Here is a 27,953-nt window from a genome sequence, read left to right as displayed (position 1 = left end):
GACTGATACCAAACAAAAATAAAAAATCAGGCTATGAACCTAATGCCATTAATCAAAATCAGGAAATGCTGAAATGGTAATATTGATATAAAACCCACGTTTTGACAGTTGTAGGTACCAAATATTAAAAAAGGTGAAAATTGATCAACCCTTGCTCTTGATCATATATCTTATCCCCTCCATCTGTGGGAACAGGAAAATTTCACTAACTTCCTATTCGCATGCCAATGAAAAGTGTTTCATTTTCCATGGATTCTTTCAGATCTTTTTGTTTAAGGGAAATGTTAAATGTAAGGCACAAAACAAAGAACCTTCAAAAAAGACATTTTTTTGCTTCTGTGAGTGTTCTGTTTATGCAACTTCTCTTTGGCAAACTTTGTTATACAAAGCTCAAGGTGAACTAATACATTTTCATTCTATTAAAAAAATAGTTACAAAATGAGCATAAACTTACAATCTACTTACTCATTTTTACTCTTCCGGCCACAAGTCATCACAATCTGTACTGGAATCCAATCCAAATGACATGCAATTTACTCTTATACATATGAAAAAAAAATTAATTTTGAAAAAAAAAAAAAAGCAAAAATCAAAGGAACTCTTCATACCAGCTGTCTCTTCCTCCCTGAGCGACTGCCTATTTGGACTTTGCATCTCTCAAACGTCAAAGTGAATTTTAAGCACATTGTAATATTCGGTGGCTTTTTCCAGAAATCAGTGTAGAGATTATGTAACACCTGCTCCTCTCTTTCACTTCGCTTTCTTAGATTTGGTATCAGACCGAGAAGCTGAATTTGGTTTCCCAACACCACATGCAAAAGGAGAGCCGTTAACCTCCTTGTAAGTTTATCACCACGAGTCACTTTGCAGAGTACCTCTAGTGTTTAGGGACACCTCATTTCATGATACAAGGGCAGTTAACACCTGTAAAGTAATTATATCTACCAAATGTTGTTGGCCTGAAATATGAATATATAATTGTGCCTGCCATCTGTTAATTATACTAGTTGAATCACTTATTTAATCATATACATTTACTTGACGTCCACAAACTTTTTAATAGCTTTCACAAATGCTATCCTGGCGTTCAGGCAGAACTAAGCCGCTGCTGCGGGTCCCCACAGGGGACACCCGCTTAGACACGTGGCCAGGTTTGGCAGCGGCTTGCCAAGACGTGCAGGCAGTCAGCACTCGCTGCCCCTGCCTGCTGAGAAACGGCGACGGGGGCAAACGGGGACTTGCCAGCAGAGGCACAGGCATTGCTCGAAGGCAACGAGAACAGCTGGAGCGAAAACATGGGGAGAAGGGAGGATGCTGATGGGCTGGGACGGTGAGGGAGTGGTGGAAAACCAGAGTGATGCTTCTCTGGTGCCCAAGCTTCTCAGGTCAATGGTCGCTCCTTCTGAACAACTAAGGATAAGGAATCTATGCAAACAACTGTGCAGTATGTCCGCAACTTACTAATCATGGCTGTATTGCCTACAGCTTCGACACTGAGCTCCCTCTGTCCTCTCCAGTGCTTCAGAAGCACCTACCACGGCTGTACAGCCGAGGCTACTTCAACGCCTTGCAGAACTGCTGGTAAAACTGAATTCTGCTGTTCTCCAAGGATAAGAGCGGACACAACTTGAGCTGCCCTGTGACAGCAAAACACAGTTATGTGGCAGTGACAGAACCAGTCCCCAGGGACGTATCAGTGGGTCATGCTTAGAAGCAACTTTAGGATTTCAGTAGGGGATCTTGGAAGAAATCACCTCCCTCCCATCTCAGAGTTAGTTCCCGTAGATCTCCTACAATTTCCTAACTTGACACGTGCATCCCAGCCCAAACAAACTCCTTTCTGCCTTCTTCTTACTCCCCATGGCACTAAACACATGTGCAAGGTGACAGAAGGGAAAAGCAGACCATAACTTGTCTCCTTCTGCCTAGGAAGGATAAGGGCTGCAGGTAAATCAAGATTCCCCTCATCGACACAACTCGCCCTCAGCCTTGGGGTAGCACCCAAAGCAGGCATGGGCATGAAGACAGTAAACCTACAGCCACACCGTTTTCCAGACATATTTCATGGCTTCCTACTCCGACCCCATCTGCAGCCACTTTGTCACTAGCAAAGTGCATCCAACTACAGCGAGCGTAGGAAACCTGAAATGAGGAAAATAAAACAACTTACTGGAACGTGTAGCATAATTTTCCAGAAAATTGCTTTACTATCAGGACAGGAGAAAATGGTGCTGTGCATGCATATTTTGGAGATCAGCAACCTAAATTACTCTGAAACTTTTGATGCAAATTTCAATGTCTCCAAGATTACCTCTGTGACTTTCTACTGCAGATATAGAGCTATTACAATACAAATCAAAGAACTGCTGCTAACCTGGCACTTCAGGAAAAGGCATCCCCAGGTTAAAAATAATGATCACGATTTAAAAATTTTAAAAATTAAAATTTAAGACAGATTCTTTTCACTTGTACATTTAAATCACTGTTTTAACAGATAATATTTGCACGTGTATGGACATATTCTCATTTCTTTCTATTTTGGAGGGAAAAAAATAAGAACTTTAATTACGGGAAACTTAAAAAGGAAATCCTTTGTATCAGTCTATTCCCAGTAGGTAAGAAACATGCATAAAAATTCATGCAAGTATGAAGATAGATGTCATCTCACAGAAATCAATTTATAAACTGGTACAATAAAGTGAGCCCCATCTTATCTCTCCATTCTCACAGCTGGTTATATTCCACACTGCTTAAAACTGCTGACCTTTCCTAAAGCTGCCTAAAAATTTCCCCTGCTGCTTGAATATTAAACCAGAACTCATAGTTGAACTCTGCTGGTGATCAAATTCAAATAGCTGAAGCAATGTTTCCAACCTGGTGTAGTGGTTATATTCCAAAGCATGGTATATTCCATATGCAGCTGCACGTGGAATATAACCTGGTTGGCCTCAGAAGCCCAGGAAACAACAGGTACACATACAACAGGTTCAGCAACAGGACAGGTACAGCTCATTGGCATCTCCACCCTGGAGGACAGCAGCTTTGGCTATCAGGCACGTCAAGATTGTTAGCATGACAAATGCAATTTCAGCTTGCAGAAAACCAACAGCACCCTTATGCTGGACTCTAAATGTTCTTGTAATATAAAAGCTTTTTTATTGTTGCTGTTGGTGGTTTTGTTGGTTTCCTAACAATTCAATTCAAAACCCAAAGAAACAAATTCATAGAAATCTACTTAGTCTAATTTCCAGATACTTTGTACTTTCCCTGGTTGTTGAGTAATATTTATTGAATATTAATACTCAGACACGTCAGATATGCAAGTCATATTTCCGTATCTATTAGGAGAAAATTAAGTACACTTTATTTTAATCAATTTTGATTAAATCAACTGTTGCAATTAACAAAGAGGTCAGCAAGTAACTTAAAATATGTTAAAAAGATGCCTGGGCGTACAGACAAAGCCCTCGGCCGTAACTGTCTCTCCTCATTGCTCAGAGATTCCCTACATAAAGACAATTTCCTAAAACATCACACTTTCTCCGAAGAAAAGAAAGGGAAATAAATCAAAGTCACACACTATGACTTTTTCAGCAAGGATTTTAAAAATTAAGAGGATTTCATCAGGTATCACAAATATATCACCAAGAGCTATGGGCTCAAGATCTAACATTCTAGCTATGCCTGTATTGATCTTACCATTTATTTTGATACTAGTTTTCCCTTTTTCTCAAGCAAGTGTCACTTTAAAAGCATGTGAATTGAATTTGGTGAGAACAAGCACTGATGGGCACTCTGCCAAGAACTGAATGCTCAGAGGCAGCTGGGAGAGAGAAAAAGGCAATGGTCTGAACACTGACTCAAAAGGAGAAAAGAGAAACCTAGCCTCAAACTAGAGATTCACTGAAGAAACTGGGAAAACTCAGCATGGCAATGGATAGAGCCAACGAATCCCTGTAAATGCACTTAGAGTGCACAGGACTTGCTCAAGGAAAAGCAGACAAGTTTTCATTAGCAATCACCACAGGAATTTTTTGCTTTGTTAAAGACAATGAAACTGTAGATGAATTCAGGAGAAGTTATCAGGCTTTGAACTGAACCACATTCTCTGCTTAGACATCCTGGCAATTAACAGCATACTAAACTTCTTATTTCCTATTATTTCCTTCCATATGCCAAAGCAGACAACTATGCATTATTTTCACATTTGCATGCCATGCAGGCACATAACTAACCACATCAACACTGTATTTAAAATGCTGCAGCGAAATTATTAATTTTCTAAGGCGAGAACACTTTTTTCCCCAGAACACGCGTCCCTCGCTCCTGGCCCTGGCCGTGCAGTCTCTGCGTACGTGCAGGTATTCCAGCCTCCCTCTCACCAGGCCCCCAGAGCTGCCCACAGCCCCGGGGCTGTTCTGCAGACAGAGCCCTTCATTCTGAGGAAGGGTTTGTATGCCCTAAGGCTTGCTTGCTTTTCCTCAGGTAGACCACTGGGTCTAATATTTTTTTTTTAATTTTTTTCCCCCCCATAAAGCTACCTCGCTATACTGTTGGCCATTTCAAATACAACCATGCTACTATTCCTAAAAATAGTAGCAGGGGAACAGGGAATGGGCGCTGCGGTCAGTCTCTGACGCTTCGTCTCGGTCGCTCCTTCACGGTCCCTCCCTGCCCCTGCTCCACGCGGGGTCCCTCCCACGGGATGCCGTCCTTCCCGAACTGAGCCTGCGGGGGCTGCCCACAGGCAGCAGCTCTCCAAGAACTGCTCCAGCATGGGTCTGGGCCACGGGGTCCAGCTGTCAGGAGCAAACTGCTCCAGCACGGGTTCGCCACGGGACCCTTCTCTTCTCCATGCTAAACAGTCCCAACTCTCAGCCTCTCCTCATATGACAGATACTCATCTTTGGGTCCATAGTCATCCCACCAGCTTCCCATTCCTAGACCCATATTTGCTGCCTGCCTCTTTAACCTTTTTTCTCTCTTACGCTCCACTCACCTTGGCTCTTGCCCAGCTATTTCCAACCTCTGCCCTCAGCTCCTCTGCACTGAATGGGTTGATCCCATTCAACCTATGCTCTGTTGAACTGACCTTCAGTCTCAGTTCTGTTCCTCACACAGACTTCCTGCCATTTTTTCCCCCCCATTTTGCAGGTTTGTCTCTTTTTCCTCTTTTCACTGCCTTTCCATGATGCCAGAAAACTACCAGACTATGAAGAACGCAAGGGGACACACGCATGTCCTACTCTGTTCCAGCATCTAGATGGAAACTGCTGCTAGCAGTCCAGAATGACAGCAATAAAGACCTGCTCAGCCCCCACTGTGCTGGTCAGCAACGTGCTAATGTAGACAAAATCTATGGGGGATCAGACATCGAGTTCTCAGCAAGTATCTACTGAGATGTGATATTTCATAGACTCATAACTCAGGATTCTCACAGGAATAGAAAAAGTCACTCCCTTGACACAAATTCGTTGTGAAGAGTCAAATACTTGCTTGAAAGCCAAGGGACATCATATAGTTTCTGTATTTTTGATCCAGACAAAACAGATATTCCTTGGTTGTCTTTGTTCACAAATCTCTAAAGTCATTTTGCTGAGTTTTCCCTTGGGAAAGATAATTAAAAAACCCAAACACCTGGCATGGAGAATTTCAAGCCAATGTTATATTCATTGGAGAACAGTGCAAATAACAAACATTCCTGTAACTAAGGGAAGCGCCATCCATCTTGGTAAACATATCCAATGCCATCTAATAGTTCCTGCATACTACTTATTTCTCTCTCCTAGTTTTATTAACTATTCTATTTATAAAGTTGTGGTGGGTTTATTTTATTTTATTTATTTTATTTTATTTTAATTTATTTTATTTTATTTTATTTTATTTTATTTAAGTTCAGTCAAGACCTACTTACCAAATACATATAGTACTAAACATAATCCTAAGTAAAATTTATGATTTTTGTTAAAGGCTAGGAATGCTAAGAAAGATCTATATATTTTTTAGGATCTCTTACACCTCTTTCCACCATGTCTGTCTTCCCTTTGGTCTTTATGTTTCCTGATGTAAGACAAGTTAGCTAAGCACATTAATCATGTTCATGCTCTGGGAAAACCAACAAAATCCCAACAACAACACAACCATAAAACACCATCATCCAAGGAAAGCAACGAAACTTTTCTTCAAATCTTTTAATGGGTAAGGGTTTACTGAGTGTCATCAGATAATGTCCCTTCCAGACAACTGCCTTGCCAACCCTGAATATACATCTCCACACCAACTGTACTGAAAGAGCTTGTAACAACCCAGTACCTCTTTTCCTCTTTTTCAACAGCGTAGTTTTAAAATTATCTTCACACAGTAAGTTTTGTTAGTATATTTAGGAGGACAGTTGGTTTTGTTTGTTTGTTTGTTTTGACTGTTTGTTTTTAATAATCATAGAGGACTCATTTCCAATTCATATAGCAGCCCAGAAAACTGCTTTTAGGGAATATAATTTGATTAGTGGAAAAATACTTACCAATATCACCATAAAAAAGGTGGAGAATAGATCACCCACAAGTTACTTTCTCAAATTAGTCTCAGAATAAACTACACGAACCAAGACAAAGAAAGAAATTTAGGAGTGTGAGAATATACACCCAAGAAATAACAAAGTGTTCATTAATATTTGCCCTCATATTGTTTTACACATTCATTTATCAGTGTTGTTCATGGGAGTGGATGTAGAAGCAGAACAGATTAAGAACAGATTTTGCCCTAACTTTCGTATTTCAGCTTCCTTAAAACTTGCATACATAAATCCATTTATATTTTTCACTAAAATAGACTTCAGTAGAATCTTACTAAACCTACTTTTCGGATGATCCAGTCCTAAAATTAATGAAACAACGGGGGTAACACATCATAAAATATACTGTTCTCAACAGACAATGCTGTGAGGCTTTAAATTTCATAGGAAAGTTAGTAGCACATTTTGCAAGAGCAAGGACATCTTACAATAATGGGAAGTTTCATGTCAGTCGTCAATGTTTAAATCTTTGCTCAGAGGTAAGGGGAGATTGCTATTCTGCATGGATAAATTATGAAATACAGTGATGAGTAAGACCTCCTCCTCTTTGGAGAAAGTCCACGCTACTTTAAAGTAGATATCTACAATGGATATGTTATGCAAAAGATCAAGTAATCACAGCAGCCTTTGTATAATTAAAAGCAGTTCCAACTCTGGCATTCTTTCAAGTCTTAGAAGACAAGCGAGTGTTTGTAATTATGGCGGTTTTCCAAACAGGAGATGTGCCTGACAGGAATAACTTCTTTCCTTGGTAACTAAACATGAACCATTAACAGTGGGGGTTTGAAGGGAAACCTGACCCAACAGAGGTCAATAGAAAACTTTGGCAGATTATGTATGTGTTGTGCTCTGCCTGCGTATAGGATGGAGGGTCAGTTGGATGCACATAATCAATTCAGGCATCACTGATGAAATTCTGTTTTTTTCTCAAAAGCTCCTCTCAGTATTGACCTCTATAGTAAATAACAGTACTACTATCTCATTGAAGCTTAGCTGAAGAGCTTGCAGTTCTTTGGGAAAAAAAAAAAAAAAAAGGAATTTAACAGGAACTACAATGTCATCCCTTAGGTGCTACAATACAATTTTTTGATAAAAACCCCTATACAGTGTATATGTAAGCAATATGTATGCAAGTAACAGATTTGTAAGAAGGGGACATTTTCCTCCCTCTTGTCTAACAAACAAGGCATGGTTAACCATTTAAACACAAAGAATACATCTTTGCCTCCACCTAACTTTTTCAAATTAGAGGTAACTAATGCAGCGATGTTTCATAATAGGATTCAGAAGTTGTATTAGATTTTCTTTTTCACTCTGATCTTTTCCCTGAAGTAGACAATTACCCTGTGTAGTTCATACACAAAACATTTAAATAAATTAGGCTCATTAAAGAAAATGCTAAGCATAAAAGATAAACATAGGGGTTTGCCTCATTCAAACATGATAAAGCACTTTCGTTGTTATAATTTACCATGGTAATTTAAGACAAAGAAAAAAAAAGTTACAGAAATTGTGCACAGTTAAAGGGTAATCAAATCAAATTGTATGGTCTTAAATTGTACTTTTCAAAGGTATAGATCTATTTTCCCTATAGAACTTGAAAAACTAAGAAAAATCACAACTGTGTGATTTTGGATAGGGGTAAGAAAAGACAGGGGGGATTGTTGACTAATACTTACGTTCATGCACAGCTTAAATTCTATACATGTATTTTTCCAGAAAGTTAGCATTTGACACCAGACTACTCTAAGATTTAACACTGGTTTATTTTCAGTGCCATTGCATGATTAATAAAGAAGCTGGTCTATAACCAGATGCAGAGTCAACACAACAAGAATGCAGAGAGAAATAACTCAAAAGCTCTTTGCTGATAATTAATAGGATATTAGTTTAATGAATTTAGGGGTGACAGATATATACAAATAACGTTTGTCATTATTCTGTCCAAAGTAGAGTTTCTACTTCATTATCTTATTGTTCTTAATAAAAAAAGGCAGATTTTTGAAAAGGACAATTCAATTTTGCAGCTTGGATTCCCATCTATCATAAAATTTATCCTACTGATAAAATAACAAAAGAGCTAAGAAACACTGATATTTTACAAAGGTCCATGAGAAAGAGAAAGGTAAGATGTGACCCTCCTTCCATAGCCTATTGTTTAAGAGGCAAGTGCAGCATGTGACATTTGAAGTGCCCGTGGAGCTTTCCTTGTTGACAAAAACCATCAATAAACTATATAGCTTTACTACATTTTGAGCAAGTGAAATTGTACTTTCAAAGGTCCTTTTACAAAATGATACAAATACAGCTCTTTTTAATGAAAATGTGACCTACAGAAATAGAGACACAGCGTTTCTTTTATTAATTCACCTCTCACTTTGCACTACTACCAGGCAGGAAGAACACTTTCAATATAAAATTGACTTGTCACAGGGCCAACTCCAAAATCTAGGTAACTTCTAGGCTTTGAAAAAAAATGATGCCATTAGTACAGCAGATCTTCAGAGTTGCTATTATCAACACCTCTACTGCATTAGCCCTTAGCAGCTACCAAGAAATACAAAAACAAGTCCCTTTTATTCAAATACCCATCATGTAAGGAAGTTCATTTGCCTCAGTAAAAATGTTTCACAGTTTCATGGGATAAACATGATTGTATTTGGAGGAGCAGAAATCAGACTCATCCTCTTCACTTTCCAATGTATGCACAGTGTTGTTCACATGCTTGTACAGCTGTCAAAAAGGCAGACAACCTATGAGCACAACTCTCAAATGTCACGTCCATGCAAATGGTACATATCTGCTAGCAACTGCTGTCTAGCAATGGCTAATCCAACTTAGTATTACTGATTTTAAGTTCATTCTCTCTAGAAGTTTGTACTCCCCAAAATTCTGCTCAGAATTTCACTTGAAGGTCACCCACATTTTAGATTCCTTTTCAGTTTAGAAGAAAAACTCTGGGACATCTTTCCTGTAACCTGTGTCACACCCATTTAATTTTCACTAACATTTATGGATATTGTTCTTCAAGTTCTACAGATCTTCTATTAGAAGGTACAAGTCACAGGGCTGAGAAACTAAGGGTATAAAAAGACTAGCAACATTACAAACACCTGAAAACTAATGCATCCTCCTCCTGCTATTGAATGGCATTAAAAAAAAAAAAAAAAAAAAAAAAGGTAGCCAGCACCCAAAAGGAAACAAGGAGGCAAGAAAGTATAGATGAAAGAACACCAATATGGGCAGTGGGGAGAGCAATGCTGCCCAATTGATTTATTTACAGAGCGTTTCCTTTTGAAACCTCATGCTAATATGGAGTATCATAAGCATAATAATATGGTTGCACACTGGAAGAGGCTCCCCAGTGAAGTAGTCACTGCACCAAGCCTGTCTGAATTTAAGAAGAGATTGGACTGTGCACTTAGTCACATGGTCTAAACTTTTGGGCAGACCTGTGCGGTGCCAGGAGTTGGACTTGATGATCCCTATGGGTCCCTTCCAACTCGGGATATTCTATGATTCTATGATTCCATGTCCTACAACCCCTCTCCTTTCCTTTCAGACATGCTACAGTTCTATCTAATCAGTATAAACCAATAGAAACTCAAATGAAAAAAATATATTAGTGATAGCTGAACATGGTTTGCATTATACAGCTAGGAAGACTACATACCTCTTCCATACAGAAATTAACTTCACTAACTCCATGATAAAAAATTACAATCAAATAACATGAAAACATAACATGGCAAAATGCACCCTGCGGTTTCTCTCCTCAGCAAAACCACATTGTAGAGAAGGGAAAGTATTCCATCACTTAACACAGTAGAGGTGCACCAACAGACTAATGAAATTCCTTCACTCATTACAGATCCCTGCAAATCATTAGTCATTTAAGATGAAACAGATGCCATACATGGCTTCTTCTAGTCATTAACATGAATATAGTTAAACTGATTTCTACAGTAAGATTGTGCAACATTTTATTTTCTATAATGCAAAATGAGAAACCCAGAACAAGATAGCTATTACTTGCAAATCAAATGAGCGTGGTTTGGGATCCAAAAACGAAATAAATAAATAAATAAATAAATAAATAAATAAATCTAATACCACCCTTAAGCACATTAATTTGGTTAGTATTTAAACATGACAAATATGCACAAACTTTCAAGAAGCAAAGTTTAAAGGGGTTCCATCCGATGAATTAACATTTCATTAATATTGCCTGTTTTCATCTTTACATGACCAAAAAAACCACCCAAAACCGAATATCATTGGTCATCATACATATGTCTATCCATGACTGCAGACCAAGTTAAATCACTCCAGGAGAGACTGCTTGAGCACCAACATGAAAAAGAAGGAAAACATGAAATCAAGGTGGAAAACCCAAAAACGTTTCCATAGCAGATGCAATCTGGAGTCAAGAAACATAAACAATGTGTCTGCATAAGAAAAAACTGATGATAATTTTCAAGAATAATTTTCTTTCTCCCACCTCCCCTGCAAGTGTGGGATGAGACCAGATAAGGAAATAGTTGTATTAATTCCATTCATTCCAATAATAACACGATTAAGTTACCCTTCATGATAAGTATCTTAGGTCACAGACAGATCTGTAATTAATCCAGCTGTAGATAGGTTAGAGAGTAAATATCACACACACACACACATATATATTTCAAAACAATGAGTAAGTTATTTGACAAAACTGGAAATAGAAAATTATGAATTTTACTATGTCAAAACATAGTGGACAGAATATTTTAAGTTAAACTCCTTTTATGTAAACAAAAAAAAGCAATTATCTCTACCTCTTTATTTCATCAAGATATTCCAATTTCTGATGAAAAGAAGTGGAGGTTAACTATGTATGTTTCATTCTCATGTTCTATCCTCTGCTTTTTCTCTCTGGCTACCATTTTATAAAGTGTCTCTTGAGTTAATAGAAGCTTCTCTCTTGCCCAGAAAAATCAAGATTAGAATAAAGGACTAAAGAAAACTTTCTGCTTTAATACCACATTCTTTCATATTGCTTAAACTTTCTGTAGGAAGAAAGGCATCCTCTAGTCCACAGGAGAAGCAAAAGTTTGCAAACAGCTCTTTCACTATCCATACAAGAGGTTGACACAAAGGAAACGGTACTATTTGACTAAGAATCACCCAAATAACACCAGTGTTAAGCAAACTGTGTACTGAAGGCAATGCTTGTGGCTTGGTTTTTAGCTTGCAGATATTGAAGAAGAGGAAGAAAATGTTTTCTAGCAGACATATTCCTCCCTTGCTTAGTACACACTGGAGTGGGAAACCTCTTCACAAGGAGGAAGCCCTAGGAAGCCCATCAGAATAGAGAAGGAAGCACCAGTATTCCAGTTCATCAGGGATATAAACCTAAGTTCTGGACAACTAGTCACAATGTTAGATGCCCTTGGGTCACAAACAAACAAACAACAAACCAAAACAAAAAAAACTACCCCTAAAACAAACCACACCACCAAGGCCTCAAGAGCAGGCCTTCTATTGCTGCCTTTGTAGCCTTATTAATGGAGTAAAAGATCATGATAGTTTAGTAGCATTTTCTTAGAATTCGCATATTAAAATAAAAGAAAGAAAACAAAAACAAACAAACAAAAAAAACACCCTCCTTGATAAGGACAGCTTAGCACGGATATTATGGTCAGGGTAAAGAACAAACATTTCCTGAATCCAATTAAGTCATATACTTTGCATGTAAACAGCTTAGGTAGAGAAAAACATCATATTAAGGAATTTTAGGTAATATTTTTATTCATTTTTCCTTTCTTGAAACAGCTAATTGATCAGCAATGGTACTTCTCTGCTATATGTTTTACAATGCTAGTATATATACAATCCCTATTATGTTTTACCATTGATTAGCTTGCGCATATTATAGTATACTGATAAAGTTATGAGTTAAATGTATCCATAAGTTGGATTTGATTTTCAAAACCTGATGCTATTGTGACCTCAGGCATGCCTCATAAATAAGGTGAAGAAACTCAAGAGTACCAATAAGAAAGTCCAATGTTGTTCAGCAGTTTCTTAACCATCTACTCAACTTGGAAGCCAAGAGTGAGTTAACGTCTGCCTTACAAGATATTGAAATGATGGATTTACATGAAAATTATATGTACCTCAGACATTCGGTCTTGGGCTTTGACTCTGTCTAAAATTAAAATTACCAATTACTTTTGTTCTTACCAATGTCTTTATCCTAGTCAACAAATCTCAGACTTTCCCTTAAGGGAAAAGATGTGGGGGAGGGCAGAGAAGATAATAGTAAAGTAGCTGCTGATCATAATAAAAAAATCATAAACTCTTTAGTCAAAATCAACAACACCCTGCAAGCTTTATATCCTCCAGTCACCACACCAATAGGAGGGTGCAAGAGTAGCTCTGTGCACAAGCTCAAAAAGCAGCACAAATTCATTCATTTTTAGTTTTAAAATTCAAATTGAGCTGCCTGCAGAGACGCTGATAAGCTCTCTAGTAGAGTATAAAGTGTACACAGACCTTAAGATCTAGCACAGGTGGATTATGTGTAATGAAGTAAAAGGAATAAATATCATCTAGGGTGAACGAATCCATCACAACTCTTATCCATGCAAGCAAAACAAAGCACAAAATGCAGCCAGAGTTATGAATATAAATATCTTAAGGAGTATATAAATATTACATTCACAAGAACGTGCCTCAGAGTTCTGAGTAAAATACAGTTCTGGGTACACATTATATTTTTAAGAGAATATAAAGGAGAAAGGAAGCAGTCTTTTTTTTCTTCGGCTATCAGGTTAACAAAGGGTGACCAGGAGCAAGAAGAAAAACTTTAAAAGAAGGTAATTTGAAGAGCATAAACTATTACAGTTTGGAAAAAAAAGGAAAGGAAAAAAAAAAGAGACGAAATCAAACATGAGAAAGATGAAGTCATCCTGCCTTTTCTTTCTGTTAGCCAATCAACTGCCATACTTAGAACTCATATAACTTACCTCAGTGCAGGATTTATCTTTATACCCGTCGCCAAGATAAATCCTTCTTGCTTATTTTAAAGCAGTGGATTTCTCCAGAATTGTTTAAATTCACATTTTATACGTGATTTAGCTGAAAAATGATTGCTGGGAGAATTCTAATTCAAGTAATGTTAAGAATGTTATACAGGTTGTTACCAGCACCGTCAAAGCCAAACACAAGAATGTCTCACATGTTACTTTTCAAGACAAAAATGATAGTTTTAATGAAGGATTTCTTACATTAAAACACCAGATATGGTAATAAACACCTTTTTTTTTTTAAAAAAAATGTTGTATCATAGCAAAGAGACTAAATATTAACAAATCTAAGTTTCTCTAATATGAAAACCACACTAAATTTTGCAATATTTGTTGCTGCTGTCTTTCATCAGATCAACAATGGATGTACTACAACAGGCTGTTAACAGACTGAATTGCAATAGAATTAAGGAATGAATACACATATCCACTTCCTCTGCCACAAAACTGGTGTGAGTTCATAAAAAGCTCCTCTAAGTTACACCATGTAGTGGTGCATTGTCTGCTGAACACTGATTATACCTAAGCTGGACTGCAAGAACTCTGGGAGCTGGCAACAAAGAACAGTAATTGTAAGTCTAAGAAGATGGTCTGATCTCATTTGTCAGAAGTATCTGATCAGTATTTTATGAAGGTACATTTCCCTCCACATCACCTCCTCATCTCATCCTGCCCCTCTCCTGAAAGCAGCTTGTCTGCTCCCACCCTTTAACCAACAGCAGCCCACACCATACAACCAACCAACCCCAGCTGTCTCCTCTCATCCTGCACCACCATGCTTGCCAGGCCCAGGAAGTATAAACCACAGAGGAAAAGGTATCTGAGGAAAAACCCAAACAGCGAAGCTGCTGTCCCTGCTGTTGAAGGTGGAAGGGAGCCAGGAAGGCTGCTGGGGTTGGTGGAGGTGGCTCTGGTGGCCCCACTGTGGTTGCAGAAGCCCCATCTCAGTGCTCGTTGCTCTGCACCTCTTCTCCCAGGACAGCTCCACTCTAACAAGAGACTCCATCCCACTCTTGCCCACTCTTGATTAAGTGCTTATTTATTGTAACTTGTGTGCATATTCAGGGTTGTCACTCACTATCTTTCATGTAACGCTCCATCTCCAGCATGACCACGGCTGTGAGGTAGGTAATAGAGAAATCCAGTTCCAGTGTGCTTTCTCCTGTTGGCTTTGGTCCAGTTCTCCATGAAGAAACATCAGGCTCCTTATTCAAAATATTTCTTGACCACAATGACAACCATTAAACTAAGGTGGCTCAGCCAACAGTGCTGCACATTTCTTTGTAATATCACCTCTACCTATGTCAGTCCCTTGTTTTACTTTTAGCTTTGAAATTATTTACAGTAATGACTAGCTTCTTTTCCTCACATTTCTACTGGGTACAGCAGAGAGGAGCCCTATACTATTTCAGAGGACAACTGATGATTTTCTGCAACATGAAGGAGATCCTTTGTAAATCTCTGAACACAGGAAGTGGGAGAGTTAAAAATGAAGAAACAACATATACCAGAAAAATTAGTTGAAATAAATGTTAGCTAATGTTGTTCACAGCAATAATTCACAGCATATTAGCAAATACTCTAAAGTACTTTGAAACTCTTAAGCCTTTTCAGAAATAGGAATACCTTTTCAGGAAAAAAAAAAAAAGTATATTAAGTGAGCTGGAGTGTAAATTAGTATTGGCTGTAATTCTATTCTATAAAATTTGTGGGTTTGGGGGGATCACTACATATGGGCAAATTCTCAGAAAACTAGTGCTTCTTTACTGCTGCATTTGCAAATGTGTTCTGGGGCAATGACAGGTTGTAGAATTAATACTTTAATATTCCTTCTTCAGCAGTGAAACTAGTTTCATATCTTGTTTGCAAAATATACAAGCAATGCGCAATTGCTTCTAACATGAACATTTTTCAATACAAATAAACAGCTTAAAAAACATCCACCAGAGGGGCAAAATGGAAACATTCTCCCTGTTTTGTTATAATTAGCAAATCATTTACTTTAGCTCAGTACCATTGTTATCTTTTGAGATATAGCTTCTATGCTTCTTCAATCTAAGCTGAATTTTAACTCTTGCATACAAATGAGCAAATGTGCCCGAAGTTCACTGAAAGAGCAAATTTGGCTTTCAGATTCTCAGCTCTGAAGGAATTCTGTTTTAGCATATATTCACAACATTCATTCCCCTCATCACTTGACCTTTCTCCCTCCAAAGTAGACATAATTTAGTAGGAAGGTACTAGCAATGCTTAAAAATACCTATTTTAACATTAAAGAAACTAAAATAAGAATGGTACTGCTGGTTTTAAAACCCAGAATGGACAAATACTAAATAGTTGCCAACACCCAAATAAAAAAAATAATTAAAAAAATCAAAACCCCAAGGTAGTTCTTGTGCTGGAAGACAAAATGAGGGTGAAAATGACAGAAAAGACATTTTTGAAGTTGTGGATGAAAGATTAACATCATGAAATTTCTTTTAGGGCCTCAAGCTATCTCATTTGCTTCCACGTAAAGCATTTATAACAGTTTATTTTTATTTGAAAGCCCAGGTGATCTCCATGCCATGGTAAAACATGTGATGGTGTTTGACTATTTTTATGCCAGCAGCACAGGTACTTGTGCAGGATCAGAGGTGAGGCAGCACTGAGCTCAATGCAGGCAGCGAGCCTCCAAGTTTGCCTGGGTATCTACACAGGTTTTCCAGCTTTCACAGACATCTCTGCTCCTTCAGCTGCATTCCCAACAATACACAGAGTGGCCATTTTAAAGCCTGCCCAGGTTTACACAAGTTTCAATAAGACTGTGCATTTCTGCCAGGTAGACATAACCTGAAAAGGAAGTTGGAGAGAAATCCCCTGACAATCATACCTAAGGATGTATTACTTAACCACACTTAAGTAAAACGTCCATTTTAGCATGTTACACTCTCCTTTAATACGAAGGTTAAAAACTTCTCTCTTCTTAAAAAGTCAACACTTCTAAGCATTTCCAAGCCTTTAAGTTTTCTTAAGTTACTTTGAAATATGGTGTGATTGGTAGGGGCACATACTATATTTATGCCTCAGACCTATGCCTTTTTCTCTCTTCTCTCCCAATGAGGTAGGTGTTCTAATATATTTTTGCACAGGACTTACGCTTAGCTAACAGCTCCAGTCATGGTGAATACAATCTCTGTAGCTCAATCACGAAGTGCATCCATCCCCTTCAGCAAAGAAAATTACTTGCAGGTGCCTGTATTCTGCAGAGGGACTCAGAGGTTGTGCTGATAATCCGACAGCATTTCTTCCTGATTTCTGAGAACAGAGATCAGTTGTGCCCTTTTGTTGCACGACAATTCTGGACTTCTACCTCCACATCCTATGTGGGGCCAGGGTATCCAACATACTACTCAAAAACATAACCTCTACTTGGCACCAGCTGCCTGTGTATGTACTATGGTACAGAAAAGCTAGAAGTGACCTTACAGTACCCTAAAGTGACCTCATATTTTGTTTCTGCTTTCCCTTGAGAGTTCACGTCAGATTACATTGATAAATTAATGTCAAATATAAGCCCCAGAGAACCAGGTGATACAAAATTAAGGTAGTCATGAGCCCTGGTTGTGATGATGAAGCAAGAGTAGTTCGGAGATGAACAAGACCAGGCATTTAACTGCATTGGCCAACAGCTACTGCCTGTGGGAGGCATGGCCAAAGTTGAGCTGGGTGGTGACCTGATATACCATGCATAATTAGCTGAGGTTAATTATGCACGGCCATATAGAAAGCTGTTATTTACAATATATGAAGAGAAAAGAAAGAGTGCTAGACAACACGAAACAATTTAGTGGACCCTCAAATGCTAAAAACTTAACAAAATACAAGAGTGACCTGGCAAAGGCCACAGTGGAAAGAGTATATTTTGCAGAGAATAATGAGGGAGAAAAAGGAGAGCATATCCTCTCTCAGATCTTTTTGTAGTTGAAGTGATCATCATGAAAGCTGTCAACGTTTCTTAACAAAGACTATGCCTGATTTCCCTCTGTGGACCTGTTAGCAACTAGACAGTCCAAAGCAAGACCATAAACCATATTCCAAAATAACAATAAGTGCAGGAGAGAAAGCATCAAATTGCAGATCTGATTACAACTGAAAATTCTCAGCAGTCAACCTACAAAATAGGTTAAATAGCCTAAATATTCATTAGGTTACATATTTCTTTCTCTATTTTCATTTTTGTTTAAAGAACAAAGCAGACAAATTGGGACGCTCGATCTAAAACAATCTTATAATCCTTTGTAAAATGTGCCCAGTGGTATTTGAATTTACCCATATGCCCTACTCAGTAATAACTGTATGTATTAGAAATGTTGTTTAGGTTTTATGTCCGGAAAACTGTAATTCTATCTTCCATGGATCATCCAATCTCTGTCACACAAAATTTCATTCTATTTTTGAACTCTACTGGACCAGAAACTACCAAGCCTGCTGAACCTTAAGCCTGATCTACAGGACTGTTAAAGTAAAACATGTAATCCAAAGCAGGCACGAATCCAGCGCAGGAAGCTCAGCCTTCCCTTGGGTCTTATTTCTTTCTCTCTTGCCACAGCAGAAGCAGCTTGCTCATTCTCGTGACTCTTTCACTTCACATCCTCATTAGCCTATTAACCAGCTGGATCTGACAAGTGGCCTACAAAAGCATGAAGAAGCCAAGGGCGTTATGAAGCAGCGAGACATGCTTCTCCATGTCCCTGGCAGCAGCCCTGCACCACAGCTTTTCCCAGCATCCAGCGGAGAGGATGATGGATGTTCTGTAAGGGAGGCTGGGCGGCCAGGGCAGACCCAAGGGGAAAAAAGGGTCAGAGTTTACCTGGACTACTGTAACCAATTCAGGAATAACAATTCAGAAGACCTTTAAAGCAACAATGAGCTATGCAGTTTGGGATGGGGAACACTGAGCTCCAGGTGTTCAATACTGACCAGGTGGCATAATGTCATTTTATTTCACATTTTTCTTGCTTTTTTTTTGCAACTATTTTATCCCTTTGAGTGTTTACAGAAAATATTGAAATACCATGAAAATAAAATGAAAAGCAAACCATTAAAATATTGGAATACCCAGAGAAGACCACCCACCTCCTCCTTCTACCATGGAAATCTCGATGCAGATTTTCTGTTCTCTGGTACGGGAGGAAAAGCAATGGGAAAATCCTGTGGGCTTCCTGACACAGGGCAGACTGTGCATGTTCTTTCCTGTCTCTTAGATATTGCTCACTGTCTGTAAAGAACAATGACTGTTAAAATATTTTAGGAAAGTAATGTTACAAAATACAGATCTGCTCCTATGCAAGAAGTTACTGATTAGTCACCATTTTAGATAACTTTAGTCACTGTTTCATGCACGAAGCAAAACTAACTGCGATAAACTTATCAGTTTCACATGTTAGGATGGCCAAGGACAGTAATGAAAAGGCAGTGCTGCAGCGTGAAAAACAGATTAGGAACTGATCCTCTGGTCTGTTAACATTTTCCATTTCCTCTTCAGTAACGGAAAATTCATGAGACTTTGCTTTTTGAAGGCTGGTAGCTCAAGGCAACATGCACAGTCTCAGGCAGACTTCACACCTGCATGGCTTGGCTCTGCTGCTGAAGGTGCTGGTGCAGGCGAGGAGCCCAATGGCGACATAGCTGCCTGGAGAGCTGTGCTCCTCTAACCTGCTCTGGCCCTCTGAGATGCGTGCAGCAGAAGCAAGGAGCAGGGCAACGGAGGAAAAGAGGAGGGAGGGGAGCCTTTGACAGAAGTGTCAGCTTTATGCTGGTTTATTTAGGCAATTTATGGAATGTATCCAGCAAACAAGGAAGTGGATCAGCACGACTGAGAAAGCAGGACTCTGTCCCAGTGTTCTGACCACTAAAGAAAATAAGCATAAAATGCACTCTGCTTCAGAGTGTTTACTTAATACTGTTGAGTATAAAAGTAGTCCTCATTGTGAAGATTTCAGCTGAAACAGTTACTTTACTACTTTTTAACACTTTATTTAATTTTTAACAATTACTTTTGCTTTAAAAACAGCAAGCCATACACATTTTCATTTCCTGAATGAACTAAACATTAGGGCTACAAAGATGGTGAAGGGCCTAGAGGGGAAGATGTATGAGGTGCAGCTGAAGTCACTTGGCCTGTTCAGCCTGGAAAAGAGGAGGCTGAGGGGAGATCTCATTGCGGCCTACAGCTTCCTTACGAGGGGGAGGGGAGGGGCAGGCACCGACCTATTCTCTTTAGTGACCAGCGATAGGCCCCAAAGGAATGGCGTCAAGCTGCGACGGGAGGTTCAGGCTGGATATCAGGAAGAGGTTCTTCACTGAGAGGGTTGTCGCGCACTGGAACAGGCTCCCCAGGGACGTAGTAATGGCACCGAGCTTGTCAGAATTCAAGAAGCGTTTGGACTGCGCTCTTAGTCATATGGTCTGAATTTTTGGGTAGACCGGTGTGGAGCCAGGGGATGGACTCGATGATCCTTGTGGGTCCCTTCCAACTTGGGATATTCTATGGTTCTATGATTTCCTTGAACACCGGTGACTCAACTGCTTCTCTGGACAACCCGTTCCAATGCCTGACCACTCTTTCTGAGAAGAAATGTCTCCTAATTGTTTTAATTGTTGAAGAGTAGTGCTCTTTGTTCAATTCTTTGTTTCAATTGTTGAAGAGTAGGGGCATGACCTTTGCCTTTTTCCACTCACCAGGGACATCGCCTGACTGTCAGGACTTTTCAACTGTGATGGAGAGAGGCTTGGCAACTACATCAGCCAGTTCCCTCAGGACCCTGGGATTCATGTCTTCGGGTCCGATAGACTTGTACCTGTTCAGATTCATCAGGTGGTCTCGAACCTGCTCTTCACTTACAGTGGGTGGGACTTTGATCCCCCAGCCTCCATCTACGTGTTCAGGGAAATTAAAGACTTGGGAAGCCCGTCTACCAGTGCAGATGGAGGCAAAGAAGTTGCTGAGTACCTCAGCCTTCTCCATGTCTGTCGTTACCGATTACTCAGATATAGAAACTCACTCCTAATATAAGAAATTAGCCACCTATAATCGCTTACACACTGCTATTTTCACCCCTCAGTCTATTTCACGAATGTTAAAGGCTCATGGTGGCACTCCGTGACTCCTCCTGTCACCCCAACGCAGCAGCCTGAAGGAAGCAGGGTCCTCTCTTGTGCTCTTCCTTGAGGCTCTGTGCAGAAGGGATGCCACCTCTCGCCCAAGGGCTGGGGGATGGGAAAGAAGCACTCACACAACCCCTGAGAATCAGCAACAGAATTCTTTATTGCCAGGACATCTTGCAGGTAAGCCTGCAGGATGTCCATGGTGTTTGGCTGCTCCAAGCTAATGCTTGGGGTGGAGCCTGCGCGACAAGTAGGGAGCTCGCCGGGCACTCCTGCAACGCTGTTGGTGCGCTCTGATGGCAGAGAGCAAAGACATGCTGGGGTAGCCACAGGTCTGATCTGGCCGAGGTGGATCCACTTCCATCGGTTCCTCCACATCTTGTTGATCCACCTCCATGGGCTCCACGGTGTTTGGCAGAAGGATAAGCCACTCCTTGCCAGGGACTGCCCAAAGGGGATGCCTTCCATCAGGAATGTTTTCAGGCCAGGGTGCCGAACCAGGGGGTCGCCCAGTTCCACCCCTAGGCCCCATGCCACTGTCCGGCTGATTTCCATCTGTGGGTTTGACGCTGCCATCTGGTTTACGGCCACGGCTGGGTCCCACATTGCGTTCCGGACTATGGGCATGCCTCTGCTCCACGCGGCTGCCTGCCTGATGCTCCTGCCTTTGCCCCACACCACTGTTGTGCCATTGGGAAGGCCCAGGCCCCCTGTCGCTGTATGGCTGAGGGGGCGGCCTGTTCCCCGCATCGTTGCGGTGCCAGTGGTACCGCCTGTAAGTGTCTGTGGGCTGCGCGCCAGAGGTCCCTGGAGCACTGGTGTCAGTTGTGCTGCAGGCGCTACCCCTCTGCCCATGACACTTCTTCTTGTTAGGTGCATTCCTTCTCGGTGCTTCCTTGGACTGCATCACTGTCCTCTCACACCGAGGAGGCCTGCTGCTCACCTCCCTGCTTCTGGACTTCTTCCTGCTGCACAAGCTGGCCGTCAGAGTGCCTAGAAGCTCAGTGAGTGGTGGGCCAGCTGCAGGGGTCCTGTTTTATAGGGCCTGGAGCAAAGGCAGGGCAGTGGTGGCCACTGTGACCTCAGCAAGCCTCTGTGATGGAGTGGCCCACGCGTGGCCAAAGGCGGCTGTGTTGGAAGCGGCCTGGAAGATGCCCTCACATGGACAAGGAGGAGGGCTGGGGGGGCTGAGGGCCCCTTTCCTGAGGCTAGCTCCCCCGGACCATTTGGCTTACCAGAGAAAAAGGCTGCCCCTTGGCCACAGGGACTAACTTCCACCTCCCATCCTGTGCCCTGGGTTTATTTTTAACACTGTTTTTTAGGTAACTTCATTCTATTCTTTACAGAAAAGAACAGAAGCAAGGTGCATCTTCAGCCCTAATTCCCATGTGCGCTTTCTACTCTGAGTGAAGAATTTCTTCCTCACACCACATCTAATCTAAATCTCCCCTCCATTTGTTCAAAACCATTATTCCTTGTTCTATGGCTACATTCCCTGATAAGAGTCCCTCTCCAGCTTTCTTTTAGGCCACCTTTGTGGGTTAGGTTAGGCGGCAAAACTGCAGGACCTCACAAATTGCAGCCTTATCTACCTTGTTCCACGTGACCTTTTCCAGCTCAGGCTCTAGCCTGTGGTCAGCGTAACATAGAATCATAGAAACACTAAGGTTGGAAAAGACCTCCAAGATCATGTGGTCCAACCATCACACTACCACCAATGTCACCCACTAAACCATGTCCTTATGCACCACGTCCAACCTTTCTTCGAACACCCCCAGGGACGGTGACTCCACCACCTCCCTGGGCAACCCGTTCCAATGCCTGACCGCTCTTTCTGAGAAGAAATTCCTCCTACTTGTTTTAATTGTTGCAGAGCAGTGCTTACACTGAGTCAAGGACTTTTCAGCTTCTCACACTGCCCTGCCAGCGAGGAGGCTGGGTGTGCACGAGAAGCTGCGAGGGGACACAAGCAGGACAGGTGACCCCAACTGACCAAAGGAATATTCCATACCATGTGATGTGGTGTGTCCTGGTTTGGGCTAGCATAGAGTTAAATATCAGAAAAATAAAAACTAATTATGATAAAACAAAACAGTGATAGATGGATAGCACACGGATAATGGAGGCAGGGATATAAAGCAATTGTAAAAGAAATAGTGAGAAGCATAACTGGAAAAATGATAACACAATAAAATATTGGAATTGTTACCCATTACCAACTGGAACAGTTACTACTGTTGCAGGGTCCAGTGTAGCCTTGTCACGATCATCTTGGGAACTTTTATTCAGGAAAGTGCTTTAGTTTTTTAATTCAGTATTGCATTAGTTTCCCCCATAATGATTTGGCCAGAGACCACTCAGCTCTAGAGCAGCACATGCTGTTGCTGACCAACAACCAGGAACTGCTTGGAACAACAACATGATCTCTCACTTTTTACACTCACTCAGCTTTGGGTGTAAAATAACCTCACAGGTGCCGTGACAAGAGCCGGGTCAAGGATCCATTCACTTCCTTGCCTATGTATAGTCAAACTGAGACAAGCAGCCCTTCAGAGCTTGCTCTTTCACTCATCTCTTTCTGTTCTGCCAACCACGAGACAGCAACACTACTGAGGTTTTTCCAAAGCCTTTTGTTTTGACATGGAAGTGAAACGCCTACATCAAATGAACTTCACCTACAAAGTTACCATGAGGATTTGTTAGGTTTTTGTTTGTTTGTTTGTTTGTTTAATTTGTTTGATGGGTTAGTCTTCTCAAAGACTCTGTGTCATACAGACATTTGTGCTACCAAACCCTCAGTTCTAGCCTCAGTGATGAGATTTTTGCAAGAGCAGGATCATAGAATCATAGAAACATTAAGGTTGGAAAAGACCTTTGAGATCATCTGGTCCAACCATGACCCTACTACCAATGTCACCCACTAAACCATGTCTCTGTGCACCAGGCCCAACCTTTCCTTGGCTACTAAGATGGTGAAGAGCCTAGAGGAGAAGACGTATGAGGAGCGGCTGAGGTCACTTGGCCTGTTCAGCCTGGAAAAGAGGAGGCTGACGGGAGACCTCATCGCGGCCTACAGCTTCCTCACGAGGGAGAGTGGAGGGGCAGGTGCCGATCTATTCTCTTTAGTGACCAGTGATAGGACCCGAGGGAATGGTGTCAAGCTGCGACAGGGGAGGTTCAGGCTGGATATCAGGAAGAGGTTCTTCACTGAGAGGGTTGTCGTGCACTGGAACAGGCTCCCCAGGGAAGTAGCCACTGCACCAGGCCTCTTGGAGTTTAGGAAGCGTTTGGACTGCACTCTTAGTCATATGGTCTGAATTTTTGGATAGACCCGTGCGGAGCCAGGAGCTGGACTCAATGATCCTTATGGGTCCCTTCCAACTCGGGATATTCTATGGTTCTATGATTCTATAAACATACACACTCAGATTCTGATCTGTAGGGACGTCCACACTTCCATGTTTCATCTTAGGCATTGCTTCCTATTTCTCTCTAGAAAGATTCTGTCCCTCACTTTTTCCAGTTTCTTTCAACACATATTGGGAAGAACCTACTGGAAGTTAGAAGAAATGCTATCTACCTTTTCTCTTTAGCCTCACTCTGTTAAGCATGTTCCATTTTGTTAATCATGTTTTCTTTTTCATCCATGCTGCCATTCAGACAACTTTGACAGGATCATAAACAAAGGTTTACCCCTTTGGAATCCATTTCTAGGACTGCGAACTTGCCCTGTTCAACATAGCTATCAATATCTTTGGTCTCTTTGGTCTTCACCTTGCACACACACACAGAATTTGGCTGAATTGCTGTAATTCTCCTGGGACTACTCAAATGAATAGCTACAGATACTTTTATTTGCAGGGCTGGGATTTAATAATAATGCCACCTGAATTTTTAGAATGATCACAGCCAACACTAGAGAAATTCTGACAAATGTGTGAAGAAAGTTTCAAAGGCAGATCAGACACCTGGGGCTTTGGAGACACTGAGGTGCTTTTCCAGCTATCCTACAGCTTTTGTATTCTATACTTTTGTTTTAGATGACAAAGACCACTTCAAAGTTGCCTGTGCCATGAAAAACAGGATCAGTTAGTGAAGGTTGAGATATTGATGACAAACAACACAAAAGAGATGTCATATCCCCTATAGTCTGTACCACATTCAGACAAGGATTTTTGAATGACTTTTTTGAATAGTCTTCTGCAGGCTGTCAAAAACACAGCCCACTCAAGGTAACTGTTCATAAGCAAAAATTATTACGGAATGTAGCCGGTGGAACGCATCAGCCAGCCTAGTTATGTTTCTCTACCATTCAGGAACTCTCAAACCACACTGTTGGCAGTACCCTATAGGATGCAAATAAATCGCTAAAAAGCTATTAAATCCAATTAAAAATCCTACTAAAGGTATTATGACTCTTGAAGCTTCCCCCCCCCCACCACCAGGAACTGTTTTGGGTATTCCACCTCAATGTCATTTTTTTTTCTTTTTTGAAGTCTCCAGAAGATTCAGCAGAGAAGGGGTTACACATTTTTGCACCTCTAAATTTGACTGCTCAGACAGAGGGGGAGCAAAATTGAGGAATTACATGGCAGTCACCCTAAATAAAGATACACATGGAAACATAACAGAAGCATGTTGGAAATGAGAAGTCACAAAAAGATTTGTAATTAAATTTGTTCAGGGATTTTCAGGGTTTCAAATAGCTGACAACCTGACAGAGAAAGATCTACCATTAAAACTTCAAAAAAAAACTTTTCATTTTTACAAGGATAAACTGAAGAGAATGAAAGTGGCCCACACTTAATATTCCAACAAAATCCAAAGATTTAATAAGGATTACAAACACATTATAATTTTCAAAGTTCATTTCTTTCCATGATCAGGTTGTATTGTACAGCACCCAACAGCATACAGTTAAGCAATAACACATACTGGGCATTAGTTCCTGAGCAATCAGAAAACACTATGGATTTCCGTAAAAACAAAAACCAAAACACCCATGGTTTACTTGTTACTTATCACAGTTTGTACAGCCTCCACACTGCTACATGAGGCTTGCACAATATCTAGTCATTCTACTGTAGAGTTGTATAAAAAACTATGTCCAATCATATCCTATAAATCCTTAATTACTTCTTTGGCCAATTTTGAAGACTATCCAACAGGCAGAGTCTTCTCTGCTGAGATCCCTGTAATCCTTTCACTAAGCTAGGTATTACTGGCAATGAAAGTAAACCTTAGCATTTACTAAACACGTACTGACGTGTTTTTATGGTTGAGAAGCCCTCTGTCCCATCCTGTAACCGTTTTGTGATTCTCCTACCAGCAGACAGCCAGCCTGCCACAATGCACAGAGGAAAACAAGACACTGTTTCCTCCGTGGGTACGACTCAAACAACCACAACAACGAGACATTTCTTTTTAAACTGTGTTCTGGGCTATGCCTTGGAGTTTCATTTGTTGCAATTGAGCAGCAATTGTTTATTGTAATTCAACTAATTTATATTCTACTGCAAAGTTATTTCTCTGCATGTTACAATTTAGTTGTAAAGCTCTGACATGTTCCTGAAGCGAAGTTATTTCTAAGGAGATCAAGATCAAGTAGCAGTATTATTGCAATAATAACATTCAAACATGCACTCTTAAATAAGACCATGCTCCCCTTCGAATAAGGGACCTCTGAACAAAACAAAACAAAAAATACAGTTTCATATACTGCACAATACAGTTGCACCAGGAAATTCTGTGAGTAGCGGCTCTGCACTGAGGTACTCGGGGTGCTTTGTTCAGCTCAACCATGAAGTCCTTGGTCCCCTGATAAAGGCACCACAAGACACCTATGGAGTAGGCACAGCTCCAGGAATACTACTTAAAAATTATTTAGAAACAAGGAACTTCTACATTTTGCAACAAACCCTTGTGCTACGTAGAACAATTTGTAAAAACTAATTGTGAAAACTACAAGCCCACAACTGTAAGCACTTCCCTCACCTCTTTCCTTCAGGACCCTGCCCAAGAGAAAGGCTGTTTTACTCCTCGCTAGAGTTTTTGGCGGTTACAGACTCTGTAGCTCAGACTGTTACTGGAAAAGAAAACCAACTGGGAATAGCAAACAGCTCCTGTCTTCTCTTTCCCATGAGGATTTGTAAAAGCATGTCCTTGTTCCATTTCTCCACGCTGAGGGGGAAATGCTACAAATGGCCTCCAACCTGACACAAGGCTGAGGAGATCTTGCCTGCCCACCTGGCCACCACCCTGGCTACTGCATTTCAGAATTTTCATTTGAATTTCAATGCAGAAATTTCAATTAACTTTTTTTCAGATGAGCGTGACTACTGAACACATGGGTAATTTTTGTGCTTTCCAATTTATGAGCTTACAAGATACGATTGTGAAGCCAGTGATGTATGTGACGTTCAAGTCCTTCAGCTATCCAGCACACTACCTATCTGATCTGGGAGGACTTCACTTTTATCTCTCCCCACAAAAGCAACAACGTGCAGAGGTTAGATTTCATCACAGTTCATTCAAGAGCATCAAAGTATTCTTTGCCCTGTTACTCCCGGAGTAGTTGATGGACTCCTTAAAATATACCACCCATCACAAGCAGAGCAACCAGCATCTGAAAAACTGACTGCTTATTTGCTCACTAGAAAGACCTCGTTATCTATTGACTTTCAGCTGCTCACCAGCTTTGTGTATTCTATAGGGAAAATCCAGGCTTCATTTTGGTCTCAGAATGGAGTGTACAGATATGATGGAGACAAAGCTTAGTTGCTCCTGGGCAGAAATTTGCATAAATATTGCAGGGGTCTGAAAGCACTACTAGTTTTACTTCCTGCTTGTCTGTCCCGTTCCTACTGTTTTGCTATTCACCACCACCACCCCAGCAGAATTCACCTACTGTTTCTAGACTGGCTTCCAGGCTTAAAGCAATGCTTCACAGTCATTGTCTAATGGGAACAATGGCTCGCAATTATAAAAGATTTCACAAAAAGTTTCATTTTAGTGTGCCTCATGGACCACCTGTGCAAGAATTACTGCAGCACTCAATAACATCACAGCCAGCATAACTGATATTGCACAACATGGGCTGGAAAGTCTCTAGAAATAAACAATACTTTTGTGATGTTGCCAGCTAAAATATATTTCAGTCACAG

At 40.6% G+C, this 27,953-nt stretch overlaps 1 protein-coding gene and 1 long non-coding RNA gene across 9 annotated transcripts in view; one reads left to right on the top strand and one right to left on the bottom strand.

Moving 5' to 3' along the window:
* PTPRK (protein tyrosine phosphatase receptor type K) overlaps nucleotides 1–27,953 on the bottom strand; it is a 421,389-nt gene that overhangs the window by 120,480 nt on the left and 272,956 nt on the right. The window lies entirely within an intron of this gene.
* LOC308192853 overlaps nucleotides 1–27,953 on the top strand; it is a 58,969-nt gene that overhangs the window by 11,446 nt on the left and 19,570 nt on the right. The window contains exon 2 of the long non-coding RNA XR_013949165.1: nucleotides 1–27,953. This exon is cut by the window's left edge and continues 528 nt beyond it; it is cut by the window's right edge and continues 19,570 nt beyond it. This is a non-coding gene — a long non-coding RNA (uncharacterized lncRNA).

This window comes from Anser brachyrhynchus (assembly GCF_964034855.1).
Source record: "Anser brachyrhynchus genome assembly, chromosome: 3".
Lineage (NCBI taxonomy): Eukaryota > Metazoa > Chordata > Aves > Anseriformes > Anatidae > Anser > Anser brachyrhynchus.
The sequence above is the reverse complement of the archived record's forward strand: the minus strand, read 5'-3'. Positions and strand labels throughout refer to the sequence as shown.